Source organism: Triturus cristatus, chromosome 8 (genome assembly GCF_964204655.1).
Source record: "Triturus cristatus chromosome 8, aTriCri1.1, whole genome shotgun sequence".
Lineage (NCBI taxonomy): Eukaryota > Metazoa > Chordata > Amphibia > Caudata > Salamandridae > Triturus > Triturus cristatus.
Genome location: NC_140591.1, coordinates 173,772,488 through 173,784,735, shown reverse-complemented (window position 1 = coordinate 173,784,735; position 12,248 = coordinate 173,772,488).

Sequence of the window (12,248 nt, the reverse complement as noted above, 5' to 3'; positions counted from 1 at the left end):
ACAAACAGTAAGCCTTTCTCTAGCAAACGAGAAGCATGATAACGCACCGGCAGAAGAAAGGATCAACACACTGGCAACATTAAAATGAACATTTCGATCAAGGCCTAACGTCAAGCTAAGCTCTCTCAAAAATCAAAATGGATGCTTGTTACAATATTATGTGTATATATAAAATACAAACATGAATATTGTGTGAATATGAAAAACATGATTACAGCAGTCAGTTAATCAGCTAAATACAATTATGTATAAATCCTTAGCATTGCAGCGGGTACACACTATTAATTTATGTATATGTAATACACATGTTAATGAAGTTAAGTACCAGGTTGATGGTGAATGACGTATATGAGCATTTCAATATATTCTCATGACGTATACATGGTGGAGCCTAAATTATGCTGCTCCGATAGCACTTCATGTTCATTCTGATTTCAGAACCTGGCTGTAATGATAAAATGGAAGAAGCACACTAAAGTACGTATGGTATATAGAAAGAAAGAGCAAGGAAAGGACAACTTTTCAGAAAATTGTTTCCTGTTGGAGAATGCTTTTCTTAGGACGAGAACCCTCACTTAACCTTGAGTGACATGCTACATCATGGGGTTCCCTCCTCACACCTGCACTGGAGTATTCTTTCCAAACTCCCTGTTCCCTGTCATTATTTCCTTTTAAATCCTGTCCACTGGAGGCACCAGAATAAAACTGAGTTATCGTCTACCAGGAGACAGTTTTAGCTTAATCACCCCCAGCCCCCTTTATGTAAAAACGAGATATCACTCTGCACCTCACTTAAACATCTTTGCTCATCAAATCCAAAACACCTCTGCTCCTCTCCATTGGAGAGTTGTAGCCCAACCCAGACACCTTGCAGTGCAGGTGTGAGGAGGGAGCCCTCTGCTGAAACAAGTCACCCAAAGGTGAGTGAGGGTTCTCGTCCTAAGAAAAGCATTCTTCGACAGACAACGATCTTCTGAAAGGTTGTCCTTTCCTTGTTCTTTCTTTATATGTACCAGACGTACTTCGGTGTGTTTCTATTTAAATTAGGGAGAAGTACGCCTTTGGTTGGGTTTCCTTCTCCCTTCAGACCCCCTGTGTGCAGTATGTAATGATCAAATGACATTTGTGAGAAAGTGCCATCTTTCTTGCATGGTATGCCCCCACTTTTTGCTGAATTGCTGAATGTACTTTGACTGAGTGTGCCCTAGACTCCTGCTAATCAGGTGCCCAGGGCCTATGTTCCTTCCCTAAAAACCTTAAACCCACAATTGGCAAACCCTGGCCACATGTCAGCCCCTGGTGGATGGTACCCTAGGTACCCAGGGCCTTGTGACCAGGGAAGGCCTCTAAGGGCTGCAGCACTCATTGTGCCACCCTTAGAGGCCCTGTACCCTGACACACACACACTGCCCTTGCAGGTTGAGTGTTTGGGTACAAGATCAAACAAAGAGTCGACATGGCACACATCCCTGTGTGCCATGCCCACCACTTACACTGCCCTGGCATACATCAGCCACCCCTCTAGCTGGGTGCCCTATGCAAGTGATGTGGGCACAGGAGCATGAGCCCTGTGCCCCTACAGTACCCAGGTCCATCCCTGAGCACTGTAAGTGCAGTGCTGCCCTTTAAGTGTACATGGTGCTGAGAGCTCGTCAAACACGAACTCCACAGCACCATAATGGCAACACTGAAGACTGAGAAGTTTGGTATCAAACTTCTTAGCACATTAAACCCGAACTGATGCCAGTGTGGGATTTAATGTACAAAGTACCACAGAAGGCCTCTTAGAGATGCCCCCTGAAACCTAACCTACAATCCACGTCTGGTCTGGGAGGCTGCCTAGGATGCCACACAGCAGACATGTTGCTGGACCCTTGGGTAGGAGAGCCGCCGCTCTCCTGGGCCTGCAACAATGCACATCCTGGGCGAGGTGCTAGGTCTCCTCCCCCAGGATGGGCAGGGGGAAGCTTCAAAGGCATACCGCCTCTGTGAGCTTCCCCAGGCCACTTGCTGTACCCAGCAAACTGGTCCCCACCGGTTCTGACCCCCACTCTGGCAGGAAGACTGGCCGGAAACCCCAAATAAGGACAGGGGATGTGCCAGCCTGCCAACCCCACCCCTCAGGTGGGGGAGGCGAGGTGAAGCACATCTCCGGGCACTCGCCATCTTGAAGATGGGAGGCCCTGCCCAATCAGGACTAGGCTAATGCCCCCCTCCCACAGGAGAGTGGCAGGATAGGGGGTGTACCCACCCCAGGGCAGGGACCCATTGGTCCCTGCCCTTTACCTACCTGTAACGCCCCTAAATCTAGTATTTAGGGGCACCCTGAACCTTCCTTCCTTAGATTCCAGATTCCGAAAAACAAAGAAGAGCAAGAAGAAAGAAGACCTGCCGTGCAGCTGCTAAGAAGAGGAAGACACCAACTGGTTTGGCCCCAACCCTACCGGCCTGTCGACCCTCGAACCTGCTCCTGCTACATCCCGGCACCTCTTGTGGCCAGCAACCTCACAAACCCCGGAGGACCTGGCTACCTTTTGGCTCTAAGCACCTGGGACTCCCATGAGCAGAGGCTCGGCTCAAAACCAGCTTCTAACTCCTGGCATCAGCCCGGAACCGCAAACCCTGCACACTCTGCACCCGCCAAGACTGGCCTGTGCCGGAGTGAACAAAGACCCCGAGGACGTCCCCCCGGTGACTGTGACCCCGAATCTGGCACCCAAGGACTCACCTCGACGCTCCTGACGACGCCTGCAGCCTCAGAACCAGGTACCCCCCAATCGCGATCAACAGAGGGTAAGATTTCCTGACACCAAAAGGCACCCCTGCACCCGGCGCCCTGCGGCCCCCTGTGCCCAACTCCTGTGTGCCTACCTATCCTCCAACTACCCAACTTACCTCTTGAAGTTGTGGTGGCACCTGAAGAATCTTCGTCCCCGAGCTTGCAGCCTTTGTTCAACCAGGAGCTTTCCCATTGAAATCCATTGAGCGCCCGAAGGCTCAGAAAGCACCCTGCACCCAGCCGCCCGAGTGGCCCTGGCAGTGTATCCTCTACACCTATCTACTTCCCCATTTGCCCTGAGCAAGTGACCAGGAGCCCAGCTCCCACAGCCATGTGGCCTGCTAGTCAGCAGCCACCAACCAAGGCCCCCCTGACTCCCATAGGATAACATTGGGCCTAACTCACTCTGCACCCGGCTGCCCCTGTGCCGCTGAGGGTGTAACAACTGTACTTACCTGACCCTGGGAGACCCCTGAGTCTATGCCCAGAACCTTAAATCTGCCAGTCGAGAACTTACCCGAAACCCGATAACGCAATTTTCCTCCATAGGGTAACATTGACTGGTTTCTTCTGAAATTTCTTCTAAGTGTGGAGTTTCCAAAACTTAAAATATTCACCTAAACTCAACGAAGTAACAAAAACGAAAATACTCACCTGCTATTAGGAGAGATCCCAGTGCTGGATCTTGGTGCCCAGCACTGACCCTGAAAAGTACACACAACCGTACTTACCATTAACCCAAATTTCTTCCATAGGAAATCATTGACTGTTTTTTCTGTGAAATTTCTTGTCGATTTTTGCAAACTACAAATATTCTTTAAAAATCGTACCAACTCTGAAAACGTAATTGCTTACCTGTTTTAGATTGAGGTCCCAGTACTGAGCCTAGGAGCCCAGTACTGGATTACAAAAGTAACAAGAACATACCATACCTGTAACTTGAATTATCTCCCTTAGGGAATCATTGACTGTTTTCTATGAAATTTCTTCTAAGTGTCAACTTTTGAAATAGCAAAATATTGCCTAAAAATCACAACAGTAACTAAGTCGACTTTACTCACTTGTTTCCAAGAACTGTCCCAGGACTGAATCTAGGATTCAGTCCTGGAGCTAGAAAAGTAATCCTGAAAGTAATCTATTGCAAATAACTTAAAGATTCCATTGAGCTCAGTGTACTATTGTGTTTGAAATAGTGTTGCCTATTGCAACAATCTGTAACTACCTACAAAAGTCAATTGCATATTGCAAAAGTATTTAACTAAAGCCTCTCATCTTGAGAAAGTATATTTTAATACCTATTGTTGGTTCTAAAATAAAACAGACATATATTTTTTTTATATAAACCATTGGCCTAGAGTTCCGTTATTGAGTGTGTGAGACCATTTGCTGACTGAGTGTGTACAACAAATGCTTTACACTGTCTTCTGATACTGCCTTACTGCTCGACCAAGCTACCACTTTAGAGAGTAAGGTTATATCTAACTTTAGCCTCTACCAAACCTCTGGGGTCTGTTGACTCTGTACACCCTGTACCTATTTGGGAACAGTATATACAGAGCCACTTTCTCACAACATTACTTGCATATAATACATCATTACAACTGAGTATTGACATGAGTGTACCACAAACGTGTATGCCTCTATGATATCACCTGTGGAAGGAGGGAGTACCATCATATCTTCAAGTGGCACTATCACTTAAATGAACCCTTTGCCATGGACAGCTCATGAGTGCACCACCTTTAGCTGTCTCTCTACAGACAGGACACTTTTGGCAGGCGTGTAATGTGAGGACAGGCAAGAGCCAGGTTATGCATATTTCTGTGTGTGCTTGAGGGCTGGGCACACATTTCACCCTTCCCTGAGACGCTCAGCTCAGGCTGATGCCCATCCCACAGCTCATCATTAACTCGGAAGCATACCTTCATTGTAAAATGAGGGCGGGGAGCTACGAGGCATGTGTAGGGCATCCTCGCCTGCTCTTTACTTTGCATGCTGGGACGTGTAGTTCTGTTTTTCTATGCTAGAATTCAAACCAATTTCTAGCCACAAACCGTAGTGACAAATACTGAGCTGGAGGAACTACATACAACTTACCGGGGGAAACTGGTGAGCTTTGTGTACATGTACAGTGAGAAAAATCCAGTTATTTTAAGATAAACTACCCCCCCCCATATCAAAAAGCAAATTACACATGCCTCTCTGCGGTCATAGAACACCGTGCTGACACGCAATTTCCTTACAATTTATAGTTATGGCAATACTTAATCCCATATGTTATTAAGTAACACAGCAACTCAGTAGTAGCTAGGGTCATGGGCCATAGTACATGGAACGAAATGGGCCCCCTGCCCCCTGCCACTGCAATGGAGGCTACACCCCTGCAGCAGATACATATACATGGAATCAGGGAAACCGTGGATCTCAGACTGTCTTTTATGATGAAATCTCGAGACATTACATCAATTGCGAAATCACTGGTACTTCGAAGACGTGCAGCACGGCCTGTTCTGTAACTGCTGAGAAAAGTGTTAGTCACCCCTAGCACGGTATTAACTGCTCCGGGCCGGTTAAGTCACTTACAAACACGATGACGCTCTCTTTGGCGTCTCACAACATCACATCCCCGACTTTGCCCAGTTTGCAGTTATTGTGCCAGCATTTCTCCCACAGACTAAGAAAAGCCCGCGAATTAGACAAAATCTAATCAATAAATATACTGTTGTGAATTCTTTACACTCTGGAGCCTGGAAACTCGCTCTGGTCAAGAAGGTATGCAGAAAGATTAAAGGTGCATGCATGAAAGAGCAAGAATGCCTAGTGGTTGTTTACAGGCAGGTTTATTTGTTTCTCAGTGAAGGGGGGCGCACCCTTAAATGGATTACAGAAGTGGAATTCAATGTGCCTAACTGCATTTAAAGATACAGTGCATATTTGCATGACCGCCATTTTGTTAACTGACCTGCGTGCCTTTAGGGTAGCTGGGAGACGATAGGGGGCAAGGGTCATTATTGGTCCACTGCGAGGCTCTGATGGCATGTGGAGATAGTAAGGGGCTTATGTACAAGCCCCTTGCACCATCAGTGCGCCACTTTTAATATGGGGAAAAGTGACGCACAGGCGGCGCAAGGGACTTGTAAATAAGCCCCTAATTGTATACTTGACTGAGTGGAAAGAGAAGGCTACTCCAGTAATGTTATCTTATGTTATGTTAATTTAGTTTTGTAGGCCGCACAGCCACCCAAAAAGGGTTTCCCGGCGACGGCCTGAGAGGAATGAAAGGAAGCAGAGAATTATTGGTTAAACAGCCAGGTTTTTAAACATTTACGAAAGTTTCCGTAGACAGTTTCATTACGGAGCGGCATGGGAGAGAGTTCCACAAAGAAGGGCCCAAACAAGCAAAGGAGCGACCGCCCATCCGAGACAGTCTAATCCTGGGAACTGAACCTTTTGCTTGAGTTTTGGAGCGAAGAGGGCGCGAGGGCAGATAAGGGTGAATTAAGGCTTTCAGGTATTGTGGGGCCGTGCCAGATTTGATCTTAAACATGTAACTCAGGGCTTTGAATTTAATCCGGACCTTCTGGGTATCCCAGGGCAAAATTGTGGCGCCCTTGCTATGCACAATGGCAAAATCGAAAAGTGGCCAGGAGGAAAAAATATATAGGGAAAATAAATTCTCAATAGAGGGCGATATATTCCTCTATTGGTAGTACATAGTCCAGTTCTTCATAAGCAAGCAATTCAACAAAGGAAACAATCACATACCACAGATCACATAATTTAATTAGTGTAATCTAGGGAATACTTAATCCAAATTAAAGTTTTTTTTTCTCATATGCAACGGACATATTTACACACATATACAAAAGACATATTTTACACACATATATAACACTTATATACAAAATGGCAAAAGGGAAAACAAAAAATGTTTAGAATAGTAATACGAAATAATAACAACAATATCAAGTTCCTAGCACCCAAATTATTGGAAAGGAGGTGTTCACCTATAACCTATAGGTAATACACTGGGAGGAAGTCTTGTAAACACAATTGGCTCTAAGATCACTACAGAGCCTCAATCAAAAAATTGTGCATGAATTCTTCTTAGAATAAATCGTATAATTTTCTCATCAGACTCCTTGAAACAAAATCTGTCGACGCGGGCGCGTTTCGGCCAAATGAAACATCACGGCCTCCTCAGGACAGGGGTGAAGAAAAGTGACCTAAACAACAAATTCCAAAGAGGTAAACAAATATAAATGTCCATTTATAACACAAACTCTCTCAATCTATGTGCCTAAAACCGAAAAAGGCCGAACTGATACCAAAGCAGGGTGTAAAGTAAAAAATAAAAAAAAAAACGAATAAATCAAGCAAGGAAAACGAAAAGGAATTTAAACAGCCACCATGCAAGAGGAAAAAATCAACCATCTCCAAAGCAACATGTGTCACACTAAATAATCTATTAACACCAATTCTAGAAAAGGAGAGAAAACAAAGAAGAGAAGACAGCGATAGGGTACCCACCGCTCACCAATCTAGAGGTGGACCCAGTCTCACCACTGAGAATAGATCCCAAAAGTATTATCCAAGTAAAGACCAAAGTGATAATCACATACCAGAATTCCATCTGTCAGCACTAATCCAGATGAAATAAATCCAACTGCGGCAGAGGGGAGGAGCAACTCTATTATCCCAATCAAAGGCACACCTCCAGGCCCTCAAATCAACTATGAGGTGCCAACTTCATTAGGGAGACATAAATCTAAAGGGGAAATCGAGAGGGATACTAAAGATAAAGTCGGCCATTCCTCAGAATAGCTAAAATACATAAAGTCAAAATGTACAAATCACTCGCGCAGAAGCACTGCCACAGGTGAAGATACACGGCCCCACTATAATTCTTACCTTCACACAAACAGGGACCGGCACGGACTAACGGACCTTCCTGCTTCGTCTTGGCACAGAGCACCGAGCCCTCCTCGCAGCCTCGATAATGACTGCAAATCGGCGTCCCACGTGATCGGGACCCGAGCCAAACAACTAAAGTAGAAAGCGGACTAATCATGCTACTGCCTGCTGAAATTAACATGGAAATAGGACAACGTGAACCCACTGGTGATAAACGAGTATATATGCGGAAAATACGAAGGACATAATCTATAGGGATTAGCCTTTCAAAACATCTCCAGTATGGCGCTCAAAGAAGTAAATATGTAGAGAGAGTGAGTATCTCAAAGGTAAAAAAATATCATAAAAAATAATGTGTATACAGCGCTATTCAAATCGAGTCACCAAAAACGAAAAAACAACCACAAACCGGTAATAGGGCCACCAGTAGTCCCATAATCAGCACAAAGTACAAAGAAACCCCAAAGCAAATAAAAGTGATAAAACGAGGGGAAGAAGAATAGACCTTAGTGACAAATCGGGCATTCAGTGTCGGCACAGAGATGAGCTCACAATCTAAAACTCACATTAATACCAACATGTAGGAGAGAAGATTATGTATCAATATGTCTTCCCTAAACATATTAAGGATCCATATAAAATATATACAAATACTCAGACAGGAAGTGTCAAGGGACTGTACAAGATATACATTATTACTAATCGTAAATCAGTACAAAAGTAGATTGAACAGAGCAAAAATAGAGCATCCAGCTTACCAAGTATACAGACGAGCACTAGATCAGTGCCCAAATTTCATCACGATCATTAAGGCCAATGTTTGCAGTGTGGTATTTTTCGATCATACGTGCCTCAAGTTTGTTCAAAGAAGCCTGACGGGTTAAAGTATTAGGAGCCTTGACCACCAAGAGCACAGACCATCTTATATCATTTTCATTATGATTACACTCCACAAAGTGTTGAACAAGCGGAGCTCCCTGCGTCTTATAGCGTATTCTGGACTGATGCTGTATCACTCTCATTTTAACAGTTTGTGTAGTCTGCCCTATGTATACCTTGTCACACGGGCACATAAGGCAATACACGACATTTTTAGTGTTACAGTTAGAAAAATCATTGTGGATATGGTTATTTCCATTCAGCATCACAGATTTCGAATTAGTCGTGTATGGACATGCTACACAGCCATTGCATTTAAAGTGACCCACAACTGGTGGCAAACCTAGCATATTTCTTAGGCCTCCTTTCGGTGGTTTCGTACGAGCAGCTGTTACCAAATGTTGACGTTTGTTTTTACCCTTACAAAATGCAAACAAAGGTTTGGGAATATTAAGATGTTCAATTAATCTCCAATTACGTAAGATGATTTGCTTGATTTTATTAGCCTTGGGGTTATAAGTCAAAACACACGTCATACGGTTAGACTCCTGTTTTTCCTTCGGGGTGAGTAGACTTTCACGTGGTGTGAACCATGCTTGTTTCAAGGCAGTTCTTACCAATTTTCTCGGATAGCCTCTATCGCAAAGTTTTTTTGCAATCTCTCAGCATTCTCAAAGTAATCATTTTTATTCGTACAGTTTCGTCTAATTCTTAAAAATTGACCGTAAGGTAAATTTTCTTTCAAATTCCTCGGATGGCCACTTGAGAAATGTAATAAAGTGTTCCGATCAGTCGGCTTGGTGTAAAGATTAACTTCAAGCTTCCCACTCTTGTTATGTACCTGTACGTCCAAAAAATTGATACTAGAGTCACTGTATGTCATAGAAAAGTTGAGGTCTATTGAACAAGCATTTAACCATCTGTGAAATTCTAGTAATTGTGTATCATTCCCGGTCCATATCATGAAAATATCATCTATAAATCGGGTCCACCGAGTGATGTTAGTTGTAAAGGGAGTCATTTCATTAAAAATATGCTGTGTCTCAAAAGAGTCCATAACTAGATTGGCAATTTCTGGGGCGAAACAACACCCCATCGCCACGCCTTTAACTTGGACGTATAAATCATCTTTAAAAGCAAAGAAGTTGTTTTTTAGACAGATTTTAGCTAGGGCAGTGAAAAACTCGGTCGGTACATTGTGTGGTCTAGGTCTACCTTCTAGGACCAACTCCAGAACCAACAGGGCTTCTTCCTGCGGAATGTTGGTGTAGAGACTTTCGACATCGAACGTGACCAACAACTGTTGGTCACTATCGAATGTTGAATTCTCTATCTTAGAGATGAAATCCATAGTGTCTCTAATGTAGGCCCGTGTGGCAGGTACAAACGGTTTCAGGAACACATCAATATATTTGGCCAAAGGTTCTAATATTGACCCGCATGCTGCGATAATCGGTCGTCCAGGGGGTTGATCAATGTTTTTGTGGACTTTAGGTAACACATAAATAATGGGGATTTTCTGATTGGTAATGTTCAAGTAATCAAATTCTTTCCTGCAGATATATCCATCGTTAACAGCTTGTGTGGTTAAATGTAAAATTTGTGCTTTTAAACGTGCAGTAGTATTGTCATTGATAGGGCGATAGTGATCCAAATTATTAAGTTGGTTAACTATCACATTGTCATAGTCATTACTATCCCATAACACGATACCACCACCCTTATCAGCCGGTTTAATGACTGCAAGGGGATTATGGGCGAGTTCATTCAGTGCCATCCACTCTTCCTGGGTGAAGTTTGGTTTATAGTAGCACCTTTTCGCGTTGAGTTCATCGATCTCTTTAAGAATTAAATCCTCAAAGAGGAGGATCTCATTGGGCATAGTACTACTTTCTGGGCAGAATGCAGTTTTATTTCGTAAACCACTGATATTGTTCTCGTGTGTTTCATCCTGATCAGCAAAAAAGGATTTTAATCTGATGTTCCGCAGGAATCTAAGCACCTCTGTTTTAATATTGACCGGATCATGTAGCGTAAGTGGAACAAATGAAAGACCCTTATGTAAAACTTGCTGTTCCGTGTCTGTTAAGGGATGCTTAGAGAGGTTGTAGATAGGGATAAGTTCCTTACTATTATTTTCTACCTCTCCAAGTTCATATCCTAACCGTTGTATGTTCTTCGTCGGGTCCTGAAGACCCCTTGTTCTGGTGCTGGCATTGGTGCTCTCCATTCTCCCCTGTAACCCCTCCCCCTGCGTCCTCTGTCTAAAAAAGGAAGGGCTCTAGGGTATTGGTAGTAGGTGGGGAAAGGTTGATAAGGAGGGAAGTAAGGACCTGCTCCCTGATCCGAGTCTGAAGAAGAATCAGAAAAAGTGATAAACTTTCTACGAGATCTACCTCTGTATTGTAAATTCAGGGTACTCGGGTTATTATTTTTAAAGAAATCCTCCTTTAGGTATGGATATACCAGATCAATTTTAAAGTTTTTTATATCTCTCGTAATTTTAGAGGTTTTGAGATTCACTGTGTGTGTTCTGAAATCAATTATAGTTTTTTCAATGGATTCTAGCAAAGCTTTGGCATCAGTAATTGAAGAATCTGCCCCAATTTTTCCTCCAAGTTTTTTATCTCCTCAAGTTCTTCCTCACTTACTCTCAATGCAGTCTGGATTGAAAGCACTATCCAATCCCAGGAACATTTGGTCCCAACTCCACTAAAGTCCAACAAATAAGGTTTATCGTTAACAAATATTACTGGAATATTCTCTACCTGCAGGCCTGCAGGGATCGTGTTACTCTTAAGATGTTCCAATAATACTTGTGCGTGTAATTGTGTTCTGGTATTTTTTTTTCTTAATTGAATCAAACGTTCGCCCTTGTCTGAAGTGTAAGTGCCTGTCGTTACTTGGTCCCTACCTAGAAGGGAGGGGATTTGTAATAGTCAGGCACTCCTAATTAGAATATTTACACAGAAATATAGAATCTGTCTGATGACAGACAGCAGAGAGAGGCCCTTACAATCTTCCAATTTTTGAATGTGCGTGTTTTTTACACATTGACGGTACAGGGCCTCCAGGTTTATCCTGGCATACCTTTTTTTTATTAGATGGAAAACGTGATACAGAATACATATCATAATAGATTAAGATTGAATGACGATTTGAAATCCAAAAGGAACAAATTGTACAAGATCACAACAAATGAATGAAGAAACCAATGAAGTTAACAGAAATGAGTCTGTAAATTGGAAAATGATCAGCATTAAACACAGCTAGATTTAAAACTTCCTAAAGTTGGCTCTCCTTTTTCTTTCAAATGACTCATTCGTTCCTTCCATCCTCTGTATGCCTTTTCTCTCTGTGCACTTGCCTTCATAAGAGTTATTGTATTTCTGTAAATTGTCCACACCTCTTTTCAAAGATCACAGCCTATCCTTTAAAGTAATACCCCTGCAACCGAACAATAACCACTGACAAAACCACTAACCGTGGGTTTGGGAGCAACATGCTGCTTGCTGTAAAGCGCTTCAACACATCGTCAGGGGTAGGAAGCGCTATATAAATGCAATTACAATACAATACTATGCATAACCCGCCTGAATCCACAATAATACTAATACCATAACACTCAGCGGTTGGGCAGTCAACTGTAGTTCATACAGACTGCATTATAATTCCC